Source organism: Hyperolius riggenbachi, chromosome 4 (genome assembly GCF_040937935.1).
Source record: "Hyperolius riggenbachi isolate aHypRig1 chromosome 4, aHypRig1.pri, whole genome shotgun sequence".
Taxonomy (NCBI): Eukaryota; Metazoa; Chordata; class Amphibia; order Anura; family Hyperoliidae; genus Hyperolius; species Hyperolius riggenbachi.
This window is the reverse complement of record NC_090649.1, coordinates 221930599-221945172: the sequence shown is the minus strand read 5'-3', so window position 1 is coordinate 221945172 and position 14574 is coordinate 221930599. Positions and strand designations below refer to the sequence as shown.

At 45.4% G+C, this 14574-nt stretch overlaps 1 long non-coding RNA gene across 2 annotated transcripts; it reads right to left on the bottom strand.

Annotated features, from left to right (window-relative positions):
- Positions 1–736: 736 nt before the first annotated feature.
- Positions 737–8626, bottom strand: LOC137571770 (uncharacterized). Of its 2 annotated transcripts, XR_011031427.1 has the most exons (4): positions 8523–8626; positions 8302–8449; positions 4309–4389; positions 737–929 (listed from the first exon to the last, which is right to left on the bottom strand). It is a non-coding gene; the product is annotated as an uncharacterized lncRNA (long non-coding RNA). The 2 variants fall into 2 exon arrangements; XR_011031426.1 differs by lacking the exon at positions 737–929 and having other exon boundaries at positions 4020–4389.
- Between the last annotated feature and the right edge of the window lie 5948 nt (positions 8627–14574).

The window sequence follows — 14574 nt, the reverse complement described above, 5'->3', positions numbered from 1 at the left end:
TCAGTCCATTCTCCTCTATGCTAGCATGAATTTGGTCGGCAGGCCTTGATTTTGACAAATGCTTTCGACCGAATTTAAACATAATTGTATTACATTGTTTATGTACCTTACTGTTAATGTGTTACTGGTACTTGATTAGTTTACATCGTGATGTTTTGTATTGTTTATTACAGTTTACCAAAGTAATGTATTTTTTATTTGTGTAAACATTACTGTTTTGCTGATTGTTATTTATTTCAATAAAATTTATAAAAAAAAAAAATTTGAATAATTTATTATTCAAACCTTGTTTTAGTACATTAGTGTGAATTGTAACGGTAATAAACACTTGAAGCAAGAGGGTTCCCCAGGTGCTGTTCACAGGTCTGATTGAGTATGCATAATGTGTAGGACAAGGAAGGACATAATGGGAAGGACAAAGCACGACCTGAATTGGCAATACTACAAATCTACACTGGAGACTAAGTATCATGTAGCACTATATCTTCGCACGCTTCCTGGGCATTGGCATTTACAACTGTACACCTAATACGGCCAAATTTCTCTAAGGCCCCGTTCACACTTGCGGTTTTGTAAAAACCGGAACGGATGTCCGGACCGCACCGTATCCGGACCGGACCTAATCCGTTCGGTTCCTATCCGGATCCGGTCCGTTTGCATCCGTCTTCCGTGCGGTGTGAACACGGTTGCGGTCCGGATCCGGTTTCTTAAAGAGATAACAACCTGTAAATACCTGGGGTCTGGGAGGTCAGCAGAAGCTCTGGGGTCATTGTTGGAGACAGGTGGACGTGTGGAGACCATCCGTGGATACAGAGACTGCAGTTGGGACATGTCATCAGACATGTTGCTGTCAAAGAGCTCCAGCATGAAATCGCTGCTGCTCCACTCTGTGAACGCTGGGCCCATGTGGTCCCCATCCAAAATGGCCACTAGAAAAAGCATAGGAAGTGGGGTAGAACGTCCGGTTTTTATAGCCAGTGTGTTGTGCGCTCTCCGTTTCTCATTGGTTTGTATTGGCCGGATGCAACAGTCCGGCTCCGCTCCGGATACATCTGCCGGAGGAGCCGGACCAAAAAATAGCGCATGTTGGGTCTTATGCCGGAGTCCGGATCCGATCCGGCATGGACGAAACTGACGCATGTGAACGGACGCATAGACTTTCATTGCTATGCCGTGCGTCCGTTCCGTCCGTTCCGCATGGGGTCCGGCACGGCGATTCCGGACTTCGACCGCTAATGTGAACCGGGCCTAATAACCATTGACCTGAAAACTTACTTATCTGTTTTGCTTCAATATTCTCTACTTATACATCAATTAAAGTAATATAAGTATAGTTATTGATTTTACAATGATCGATCAATTGTATCTGGAGAATAATCGTTGTGTACTACACCACCCTCTTTTTGGTGTTTTGGATATGCCTTATCTTTTAAGACAACATTTTTTTTGTTCAATTTGTACTATTATATTTACTAACAATACTCCAAAGAACAAATAAAATACTCTTAACCCTCTTTTTCAGAATAGATACATTTAATGCAGTTGAACATTCTTATTTTCTTCGATTTTAAAAACATGTAAATCATGAAAAATGTATAATTATAAAAATGTATTCAATTAATGAAACAATTCATAAAAAGTATAATATTCATACATAAATAATTATTAAAAAGTTTTCAAACATCAATTTATTAAACAGACAACTGATTGCTGACATGCATCCAGCCATCCTGGGTAATCCCTCTGATGGGGGAAAAGTGCAGCCGGCGGGGCAGAAAAACACAAAATCTCCCTTGCAATATTGACGAGCTCGTCAATACAGCTTTCATTGTTCAATTGTGCACATGTCCTTTTTTGGGGGGGGGGGGGATCTTGGACATCCTTCTGTAACTTCTGAAAGGGACACCCCCCCCCCCTCTTGCTAGAACATAATCTGCATACAATAGCTCTTATTATTGGCTGAACACACAGGCGCTCTTGTACCCACCTTTCATCTGTAAGGTCTAGTGGACATTACAATGATTTTTATGCTAATTTTATAGTTTTGAGAGTCGTCAGCACTGTAAAGGACTCACGAGGTGAAAAAATGATACAAAGTAGAATACCTGCATGAAATTACAATGCATGTAGGACGCCTTCCGCACCGTTCTTTAAGGTCCCCGCTGCTCATTGTCCCCCTGGTCCTGCTCCCGAACAAACAGCACGTGGTCTCCTGCCTCCACTAAAATGGCCGCCTGAGATGGTCGCGGCTGCGTAGTACAAACATATGCGAGTGTGGAGGGTAGGAAGTGCATAGAGCTGCGCAGCCGCACTCGTTTCTGTGACGACTGCGCAGCCGCTCTCGTTTCTGTGCGTACTGCACAGCCGCAGCCAGCTCATGCGGCCATTTTAGTGGAGACAGGGGAGACTGACCCGGGCTGTGGGGTCGGGAGCCGGCCCAGGGGGACAATGAGCAGCGTGGACCATAAGGAAAGGAAGGAAGGGCGCGGACGGGGTCCTCCGTGCATTCTGATTTCATGCAGGTATTAAACTTTTTTTCAGTTTTTCGCCTTTTGAGTCCTTTAAAGCAGAGTACCCTAACCCTGTCCTCAAGGCCCAGTACATATTTTACAGAAAACAACAGACACGCACAGGTGAGGTAATAATAGTCTAAGCAGAGGTGATTATCTACCTCTGTGGATTTCCACAATACATGTACTGTAGTTGTGCCTTGAGGACAGGGTTGGGGAAGACTGCTTTAAAGAATTTCTCAACTGGTGCTTCTATTTGCCCCATGTATCAGTAATGTCCCACGCCGTCTTCCTCCAACCCGCCGTTAACCACCGCCGTCCCCAGTGTAACGAATTACGCTGTCCAACTGTGGCTGCGCAGTCGTGGCCTGTTCGCTCCCGCCCGCGTCATCGGAAGCTTAATAAGCAGGCGCAGTACACGATAACTTTGTAATGCGCCTTCGCAGTAAACATCCGAGGACGCTAATAGCAGAGCGCATTATTTCAGCTTTGCCAGAGGAATAATTGCCGGTGTTGGCTGGGGCGGAACAGCGTATCGGAGATGGACGGCGTTGTATGGTACTCCTAAATCGGGCCGATAGAAGCCCCAGGTAAGAGGAGGTTTTTATCCGCGGGTTCCCACACAAAACACCTTTAATAAAAAGTGTTGGTTGTGCCAGGCTCTGATGTTGAAGCCCAAAAAACAAGGGAATTTTAGAATTCATAATCGTGGTACCTGTAGCATTTTGCAAGCAAAGTTATATTCAAAGTATCATAAGCACTTGAAACAATTCATGTTATTTCACAAAGTTTCATAAATACAAAGATTAACTGACCGAATAATTAAATATTAAGACAAGATGTAGGAAACAATTGTGCCTCGATGATGCTGTAAAACTTCATTTAGCAGATCAGCAGAGTTTACACCGTTGGTGGTGGATTCAGAAGCACAGGATTATTTGGCAGTTGTTTTGATGAAGTCCGGAAGTTAAAGGGACTCCGAGCAGTGCAGAAACTATGGAAAGATGCATATCATTTTAAAGCTCTCTTTCTCTTCTTTCCAATGATATATAAACCGCTGCCCTACGCCTATGCTGCGGCCGTGATTTCAATTGCGAAAATAGAGAAAACTAAAAGGCGTAGGGCGACGATTTAGGTGTCGCCAGAAAGAGGAGAAAGAGAGCTTTAAAATGATATCCATCTTTCCATAGTTATATTGTATTACACAGGACGACTTTTTCTGCTGAATGGAGCTGCTGACACTGGGGAAAGTGTCGTCCTGTGTAATACAATATAACTATGGAAAGGTGGATATCATTTTAAAGCTCTCTTTCTCCTCTTTCTGGCGACACCTAAATCGTCGCCCTACGCCTTTTAGTTTTCTCTATTTTCGCGATTGAAATCGCGGCCGCTGCAATTTCAATCGCGAAAATAGCGAAAACTAAAAGGCGTAGGGCGGCGGTTTATATATCATTGGAAAGAGGAGAAAGAGAGCTTTAAAATGATATGCATCTTTCCATAGTTTCTGCACTGCTCGGAGTCCCTTTAATCCTAAAAATATAGGAAAGTTGTATGGTCAACACTTCATATGATAATTCCAAGTTAAAAAGTACCAGCAACAGCGTGGCTGCACAAAGAATACACTTTGGTTTTCAACATAAGACTCGGGCGTAATTTTACGATTACGAATCTCGGCGCTTGCTCAACGCTGCCGGTACCACAAAGTCAGCACACTATGATTTGCAGAGGGCGCCTGAATATTGCTGATAGATCTAATATTTTCTTTGAAAGATAAACTTTATGTATATTAACAACTTACCACGTTAATCAGTTGTCATAATAGAGTTTTAAAATCCTGCATATGTTATGACACATGAAAATGGATCTGCTTTTTAATATCCTGTAAAATAAACAGAATGAGATATTAAGATTAGGAGTGTTGTACATAATTTTTTACAGTGATTCAATAAATGTATCCATTGAAACATGCATAGATGATAGATACATGCACAAACAAATATAAATATAAAAATATACTATTGAGATGTGTGTATGGAAGTATATGAAATATAAAATGTACAATTAGTACAGTTTGACCTTAGTGTATAACGACGGATCAGAAGATGTTAATAAAAATACAATTAATATTCTTGGGTTTCTTCAAGCCCACTGCAGCCTTCAAGTGCACCCACACAATTTAGAAACAATCTTCAATAGGACCACCGTGGCTGAATTTCAGAACCAATGAATTATACAGCGAGGTGCACTAAGCCAGAATGGATTTGGATCAGGGGTCGAGTGGGGCGTGGACGGCGTCCACTTACTATTTACATAGGGCGGACGCCGTCCACGGTGGCTTGTGTGGAGGGAACAGCGCAGTGGAAGGAGAGCTGTGAGCATGGGTGGGGGAGGGCGGACATCTACCCCCCCCCCCCCTCACCTTGGGGCTCTCCTTCCCTCGCTCTCCCCTCCAGAAGTAATGTGCGGGCAGCCGGCAGCGGCCGGGACTTACCTCTCCTCGTTCCGGCCCCGGATCTGCGTGCCGCTTCTCTGGTCTGAAACAGAACAGACTTGCAGCATGCAGATCCGGTGTTCCGACGACGAGGAGAGGTAAGTCCCGCCCGCTGCCAGCTACCCGCACATTACTTCTGAAGGGGAGAGCGAGGGAAGGAGAGCCCCAAGGTGAGGGATGGGGGGGGGAATATCCGCCCTCCCACCACCGCTGTTCACAGCTCTCCTTCCTCTCCGCTGCTCCCCTCATGCTGAGGGGACACCTGACTACCTATTCTGGCACATATACCCCCTGGCTATATATACTGGACACATATACCCCCTGGCTACATATACTGGGCACATAAACACCCTGACTACATATACTGGGGAGATATACCCCCTGGCTACATATACTGGGCATGTAGACCCCGTGACTACATATACTGGGCACATATACCTCCTCCCGCGGTGCATGGGATTTCTAGGTGAGTCCACTCACTTTTTTTCTCAGGACTAGACCCCTGCTTTGGATGCGTTCATCCTCTTACGCACTCCCGTGGACGGTAGTGCCATGCAAAGGTGCAGTACGAAAAAATTGTTTTCTGCATCTGCACAGTACACTGCATGCAAAGGGAACGTGGGACACACGCTTCCTGGGCCACACAGGGACAGTAGCCATCGACTGGCAAATGCAAAAAGTGATCCGCAAGGGGGCAACGGAGAATCGTTTGCTAACTTAGCAGGAACAGGTAGGCTGTAGGGTGCTGACAGAAGCCCTACCGTGCAAAGTGATTGGCTGATTAGTAATTGTAAGATGTTTAAAATTTTTAAATACTAATGCACATCACAAACATTGATTTATAGTAATTTACATAAAACGATAATTTTAATTGTATGTGATTTGATGTTAAATTAAACAAATACCACTATGAGTGGATTTGCATGCATTAATCATGCAATAATTTGCACAGGAAACATTTGGCTCACCAGTTAATGAAGGCTCATTAGGTATAGGGTGTTCCTTTGTTCAAATTTCTTTATAGCAGGCATGATGCAGGAGCGTTGGATCGGTGAGAATGTAATTCACAGATTACAGGCCATACGCTCAGTAATCACATAGCAACTTACAGTTGCAAGCATAGATAGATCCTGCTTGTACTTTGCAATTTATATTTTTGTACCCATTAACAACATCAGAGATCAGGATAACTAGAGAGAAATTTTTAAACAGTACCAATTGCCTATCAGCCATGTTGGTCTATTTGGCTGCAGTAGTGTCTGATTCACACACCAGAAACAAGCATGCAGGTAATCGTATCAGATTTGACGATAATGTCAGAAACGCCTGATCTAATGCATGCTTATTTGAGATAAATGTCTAAGGCCTATTTCACATCAGACAACTCGTGCAGGAGCCGTTGCCCTGCACGCGTTAAATAGCCTGCGCAGTATCATCGGCAATCTTTGGCGATAATTATTAATTGAACAAGATGGGAAAACATTGTCTCAAGGTGCTCCAACGCTACCGGTTGCATCGTAACGCAATGAAGCGCAGCGTTGGGTGTGAAAGGTAAAGTGATAGTCTATGTACTTTCATTTTACCTTGGTTATTGCAAATAATTGCCTTTGCGTGGAAACACAGGTAAAGGACTCTGGGGTGAAAGAGCCCTCCAGGTCAGTTCTCACTTGAGCGGGAATTGCGCGATTCATTCACAAGGCAAAAAAGTTTTGGTTAGCAAAAACAACTAGCAAATTTCACACTAGGGAAGTGTTTTCAATTCCGCGTTTGCGTTTAACGTTAATCGCAAATGTTGCTATAGCAATCACTATTAGCATACATAGAAACAATAATTGCGATTGCTCAAAATCGCATCAGTGTCAAGTGATTTTTCTGCATGAAGCAATGACAAATTACTCCAACAAAACACCAGCGGTAAACACCTGCGTTTTGTGGTTGTAAGTGTGAATGGCCCCTAAAAGGATTCGGAAGATCAGTAGGATCGCCTGGTAACTGGTATTGTTTAATAGGAAAAAAATATGGAATACTCTACATTCCTCTCCCTGCAGTAGTCCTTTGAGATATATGTTAGGGACAGAACACGAGGTACGGCTACTTCGGGTTATGGACAGTGTAAATGCAATGTGGATAATTTACAATTCTGAAATGCAAGGATTTAAAGCGGAAACCATTGATTTCTGTGCGCGGAAATCAGGGATTCGTGACAAACATTATTTTTTAACGATATCTGGACGCATAAAAGCGAGTGATGACGGAAGCAATGTGTGCAGCTTTGTAGCTGCCTGCTCATCCGAGTACTTCCCTTCAGAGACAAATCTCTGAAAGATATAGGGCCCATTCGCAATAGGGAGATTAATTTTACCACTAACCGCACGTATTAAAACGCTACTGCAATTCTAACTATAGGGCAGCGATATGAATGTGACCAATCGCTGGTGTTTCTATAGCGTCAATTGCAAAATAGTTGCTACTGAATAAAACGCAAATTTGTATGGCAATTCACATTTAAATCACTTGCGCAAAGCGGTAGTACTAACCACTAGCATTTTTTAGTTTAAAAGAGTGAATTAGCCCACAGGGTGGGTAGGGATAATGGACTGGCAAAATGAGGTTATAGAATGGGGCAGTAAGAGGAATCGTCAAGGAAGGCAAGGAAAGTAGCCATATACACCAGAGTGCTTTCAAGACGATCACACGTGCGTACACACACTGTACACACACACTACACACCTCGTCTCTATCTCTGTGTATTCATCACGCTCACGCGTGTGTAAACACACACTGTACACACGCACTGTACTATGTTTGTGTACAGTCAGTGTGTACAGTGTGTGTGTATAAGTTGTGTGTACACTGTGCGTGTGTGTGTAGTGTGCGTGTGTGTATACAGTGTGAGAACACTGTGCATGTGCATGTGTGTGTGTATGTAGTGTGCATGTGTGTGTACAGTGTGCGTGTGTAGATTTTGTGTGCAGTGTGTGTACAGAGTGTGTGTGTGTGTGTGTGTGTGTGTGTGTGTGTGTGTGTGTGTGTGTGTGTGTGTGTGTGTGTGTGTGTGTGTGTGTGTGTGTGTGTGTGTGTGTGTGTGTGTGTGTGTGTGTGTGTGTGTGTGTGTGTGTGTGTGTGTGTGTGTGTGTGTGTGTGTGTGTGTGTGTGTGTGTGTGTGTGTGTGTGTGTGTGTGTGTGTGTGTGTGTGTGTGTGTGTGTGTGTGTACGACCACAGCAACACACACCCCTTTCTCTCTGTATATATGGCTGTATAGAGACTGCTATAATAACAATAAGTTGAAATAAACTTACTCAATAATTGGTGCAGTAGGCAGATGATGTGACAGGATGAGAGATAATCAGTGTCTCTGATTACTGCTTTTACAGAGAGATAAGATGAGCTGTAAAATACACCTGGCAGCTCTCCTCTCGGCATTCAGCCTCCTTCAACCCCTGCTCTCTAGAATGCAAAATAATTATTGCAGTAGACAGATGATGTGACAGGATGAGAGATAGTAAATGTCTCTGATTACCTCTTTTACGGAGAGATAAGATGAGCTGAGCTGAAAAATAAACGAGGCAGCTCTCCTCCCGGCATTCAGCCTCCTTCCCCCTGCTCTCTGTAACGCGCACAAAGGTCAGGGATGACTCACACGATGACGTGTGAAGGAGGAGGGAGAGGCAGAACAGAGAGGAAAAGCTGCAGCTTTGTCTGCCTCTTCCTGGAGCAGAATATTCGTCTAGTTAGCTAGACGAATATTTTGTAAATAGCAGGAGAGAGGCAGGGCTGCTTTCATAATACCAGATAGGGATGAATATATTTGTACATCACATAGGAACATAACTACTGATGTAAATTACAGTTTGAAAAAGGGAAACAGAAACCCCTAAAGAGAGCCAAAGGTGGGTTTCTGCAATTCATATAGGACAAAGAGGCACATTTTGTATATTATCACCAGCCTCTGTGTCCTTATACTGTGCCACCAACCCCCCCGCTGTCCCCCATTATAAAAACCGTCACGCAAGCGACACACAGATTGTCGCTAGATGGCTGTTTACATTGATGCTGCCACTCTCTATGGCTCCCCGTATATCATGGCTCTCCGCCTTGTCCATAGTCCATACCTGACTTGAGTCCTGGGATGGGCTGTCTGAGGGCAGAGGAGGTGTGGCCTGTGAGATGGAAAGGCTGCCAGGCTTAATACAGTCAGAAGGAGGCGGAGCTATGCAAATCATTTGGTCTGTCCCATGATGAGGCATTGCGCTGGCCAACTTTGATTATGAGGAGCCTTATTTTGTAATTAACGTTACATATTTAGATGCAGAACTTTGCTAATGAATCTATGTAGCCAGACTATTGTAAAATTATAGTCTTTGTGTGGGGTATGTTGTTGTCACCATAAGTTGAATGATAAATGCGACTTTGACTTTATAAACAAATTGAGCCTATTTATATACATGTGGATGTGTGAGGGGGTCTCAGCTGTTCCTGATGACAAGGTGTACTATCTCTGATGTATACCAGCTCTTCCTACCAAAGTCCAGCCGGGTTGTAATAATTCATAATCTTCAGTATTGAGGGCAGAGGTATGTACACCCAGGTTTTCGGGGACCACATCCACCATTTTGTTATACTGTCAAATAATAGACGTAGGGCTCGTTTCCACTATACGCATGCGGATTCGCACAGCCAATACAAGTGGATGGGACTGTTTCCACTTGTGCGTCGTGCGGGAGCGTTTTGGTGTGCGGGGGAAATCTGCACGGCAGAGCCGTCAGATTTCGCGTGCGGCTGGAATGCGTGCGATTCGCCCGCAATGCTTTTAATAGGGAAATTGCATGCGGCTGTGAGAACTTTTCTTAGAAGGTACTGTGATGAGGTGGATGGGGGGAAAAAATTGTTTAATGCTTACAAGTATTACAGAGGAAAGCTTTTGTTTAAAGTCATGTTGAAGGCAGATGCGTCTAGTGAAAAATGGCGCCGGCAAAAAAATGGCGCCCCCTTCTGCCCGATATATGTTTAAAACGATATTTATCGTTTTAAAGGTTAAAATAGTGCAGAACGAAATTTATCGTTTTAAAACTGTTTTTTTTTTTTTTTTGGTCCTGCCTGAACGATATTTATCGTTTTAACCCCTGCTTTGCTGCCATTTTGAAAATATCTGCCCGCCGGCATTAATGTTTAATAGCAAAGCCCCCTTAAAAGCTAAAAACACCAAATTTGCAGGGAACGTTAAGAAGAAAATTGTGAACAAGAGGGAAAAAAAATCTTTCAAAAAGACCTTATAGTTTTTGAGAAAATCGATTTTGAATATTCTTCTTCTGACCGTGGGAAAATTAAACGCCCGCCGACTTTAGCGGTTAATAGCAAAGCCCCTTTAAATGCCAGAAACACCAAAATGTGTAGGAAATGTTAAGAAAAATAGTGGGAACACGAAGAAAAAAAAATTGTTCAAAAAGACCTTATAGTTTTTGAGAAAATCGATTTTAAATCTTCAAAGGAAATGTAACTATTTAAATCGCGTACTGACATTCCCGTGGAAACTTTTTCCGCCGACTTTAGCAGTTAATAGCAAAGTCCCCTTAGATCCTAGCAACACCAAATTTGCAGGATATGTTAAAAAGATACTGGGAAACAATATTTAAAAAAAAAATTGAAAAATTTTATTTATTTTTTTTTAAATTAAAATTTTTGGGTTATGTTCAGAGTGTGGGAAAAGTTTTGAAAAAAATGACGTGGGGTCCCCCCTCCCGAGCCTCTGTAACCCCTTGTCTCCCATGCAGGCTGGGATAGCCAGAATGCGGAGCCCCGGCCGACTGGGGCTTCGCACCCTGAGCTATACCAGCCCGCATGGTCCATGGTATGGGGGGGCTTCGGGGGGGAGGGGCGGCCAAGCCTTCCCCTCCCCCCCGGAGCCCTTGTCCAATCCATGGACAAGGGGCTCTTCCCCACCTCCGGTGCCCCAGGAGGAGGTGGGGGCGACGACTCCCTGGGGGGGGGTTCATGGTGGCATCTGGGAGTCCCCTTTAAGAAGGGGAACCCAGATGCCTGCCCCCCTCCCAGGAGAAATGAGTATAGGGCTACTTTGTACCCCTTACCCATTTCCACAAAGGGTTAAATGAAATAAAAACACAACAACGAGAAAAGTCCTTTAATGTTCTAAATTAACCAGAAATACTTACCTGTACCTTTAAGAAAAAAATCCCACGTCAATTAGGTCCCACGACAGTATCCTCCATCTTGCGACCTTCAGTTACATGTTGATTGAAGATCTCCGCCGCCCCGACGCCACACACGCCGCCTCCGCCGCACTCACTGCTCTTAGCTCCCCCCCGAAGCCCCCCCATACCATGGACCATGCGGGCTGGTATAGCTCAGGGTGCGAAGCCCCAGTCGGCCGGGGCTCCGCATTCTGGCCATCCCAGCCTGCATGGGAGACAAGGGGTTACAGAGGCTCGGGAGGGGGGACCCCACGTCATTTTTTTCAAAACTTTTCCCACACTCTGAACATAACCCAAAAATTTTAATTTAAAAAAAAAATAAATAAAATTTTTCAATTTTTTTTTTTAAATATTGTTTCCCAGTATCTTTTTAACATATCCTGCAAATTTGGTGTTGCTAGGATTTAAGGGGACTTTGCTATTAACTGCTAAAGTCGGCGGAAAAAGTTTCCACGGGAATGTCAGTACGCGATTTAAATAGTTACATTTCCTTTGAAGATTTAAAATCGATTTTCTCAAAAACTATAAGGTCTTTTTGAACAATTTTTTTTTCTTCGTGTTCCCACTATTTTTCTTAACATTTCCTACACATTTTGGTGTTTCTGGCATTTAAAGGGGCTTTGCTATTAACCGCTAAAGTCGGCGGGCGTTTAATTTTCCCACGGTCAGAAGAAGAATATTCAAAATCGATTTTCTCAAAAACTATAAGGTCTTTTTGAAAGATTTTTTTTTCCTCTTGTTCACAACGGCAGCAAAGCAGGGGTTAAAACGATAAATATCATTTGGGAGCAATACAAATATAAATATAAACGATAAATATCGTTTTTAAAGCCGGCGCCATTTTTTAGCTGTCAAAAACGAAAAATAACTAGTGATAATGGTTCTCTATGGGGCGCCGTTTTTTAACTACGATAACTGGCGCCATTTTTAACGGACCCCCTGAGGGTTATGGGGGCACGATGCATCCTCCTGCCTCCTTCACAGTTGCGGGTGGGAGGTGCACTGTGACTTACAGAGGGCAGCCGCGTTTTTGCAGGTATTGCTATGAATATGGGCACATCAGAGATGAGTGCCCAAACAAGTCTCTCTGTCGCATATGTAAGCAGCGTGGCCATGTTGCGTCTGAATGCTCCGCTCCCCGCTGCTGTGACCTTTGCGGGTCGGTGGAGCATTTGGCCAGGAGCTGCAGCAAGAATCGGGGGAAGAATCTTTTCTCCTACGCCAGTGTGGTCAGTGAGGGGAGGCAGAGTGGGATGTTTGCTGGCTGGGGAGATAACCGTGTGAGGGGTACTGAGTCGCGGGCAGAAGAGCCCAGTGACATCTTCTCGGCGTCAGCCCCCTCTGAAAGTGATATTGCTGCCGCCGTGCAGAGTGTTATTGTGGATAATACTGTTGCATCTGATACTGTTGCTGGATGTGACAATGTAGCGAGTGCTGCGGTTGCTGAGAGTGGGGATGGCTGTCCTGACACGGTGAGTGACAGTTTGGCTGCAGAGGTCCTGGGGGTGGTGGAGGCTATGGAAGCGCAGGATGCAGAGGAGAATGAATTGCCCGATGCACAGAGCCTGGATGTGGAGGGGAGTGTTGGTGATGCCACCGCTGTGGCTGCTGCTGAGGCTGTGACTGGTGTGCAGAGTGAGGAGGAACGTTCTGCAGGCACGAGGGAGGAGGTGAGACGTGCTGCAGGCGTGGTGACTGTCCCTGATGTGAGTGCTGATGCTGTGGGGAAGGCTGTGGCTGGTGTGCAGAGTGAGGAGGAACGTTCTGCAGAGAAGCTGAGACGTGCTGCAGGTGGAGTTACTGGGTCTGATGAGAGTGCGGAGGAGAGACACGCTGCTGCTGGGAAGGTTGCTGAAGGGAAGGCAGCGGCAGATGCACCTCCAGTGACTGTTGCTACGGAGGTTCCGAGTACTGAGGCTGCTGGAGAGGAGGGGGTGAAAGCTGGTGGTATGTCGGTGGTGCAGAAGGAAGCCGTTATGTCTGTTGGAGAGAATGGCGGGAAACCGCAGCGGGAGTCCGCCGTGGGGGGCGCGTGGCCTCCGGTTCGGGGGCGCGGCCTCCGGTTCGGGGGCGTGGCCTCGGTCTTGAATTCTGACAGTACGGCTGCTGCGAGTTCCCGAGTGACGAGGAGGAGTGGGATCCCGTAGGGCACAGGCAGAGGAGTGGAGACGAGGAGTAGGAGTAGTGCAGCTAGCAGGGCAGAGGAGGAGAAGCTTAGTGGGAAAGTGCAGAGTGGGGTGGCTGGGAGCAGTGGTCTCACGGGTGGGGAAGGAGTCACCAGGAAGACAGACAAGGAAGAGACAGTTGGGAGCAGTGGTGCTAGGAGAGGAGGAGGAGCCAAGGGAAAGATAGACAAGGGAGAGGTGGTTGAGAGCAGTGGTCCCGCGGGAGGGGGAGGAGTCACGGGAAAGGTAGGCAAGAAGGAGGAAGCTGGGAGCAGTGGTTCCACAGGAGTGGGTGGAGCAAAGGGTCAGGGAAGGAGGGAGGAGGTGGTGGAGAGCAGTGGTGGGAGTGACAGTGCTGGGAGCCCAGGTACAGCAGGGATTCCGTCTGACTCAGAGTCACCGGAGGAAGTGGATGAGTCAGAGATGGAGGAGGAGGTAGAGGATGGAATAAAGAATTGGGGTGAGGAAGTGGAGAAAGTGGAGCAGATGGAGGTGACTGGTGTGGAGAAAGAGGAGGATTGGGAGATGGTGACCCCAGGACAGAGTGGCCGTGTCAGGAAGGAGGATGGGAAAAGTGTGCAGGTGAAAAAGAGGAAGTTGGGTGAGGGGAGTGCGCCTGCAGTGCCAATATCCCCAAACCCATACCAGTGTCTGGAAGAGGTACCAGAGTCTCAGGAGAGTCAGGGTGGTCCTCAGAGGAGGATGGCACCAAAGGTGGAAATGAAGAAGTGTGCTGATTGCGGCTTGTTTGGGCATGAAGTGAAGGGTTGTCTGGTGAGAGCTGCAATGAGAGCTGAGGTAGCTACTGATGAAATGATTGCGGCTGTTCTTGCTGCAGCAGGAAATATGCCACAAGGATATGAGGAATTCAAGAGATTTCAAGACATTTTTGTATCTAGGATTTATGAGGATGTAGGGACGACGGTGGTGTGTTATGGTCTTCCAAGGTGGATAGAGCCAAGATTGTATAGTTATTTTGATAAAAGAAGTGTACTTTATAGATCTGTTGATACAATGAGAATGTCATTTTATCTTGCGGAGAAAAACAGAGAAGAGGCGATAAGGAGAAGTAGTAGATACCGATGATGAAATAAGCAAAACTAAGATCTGGCCTTTTTATTGGTGGTTCAGGATTGGGCGATGGTTTTAAATGGCTGAGTACTGTAAGGTACCTAGATGATCTTAACCACTTCCCGAC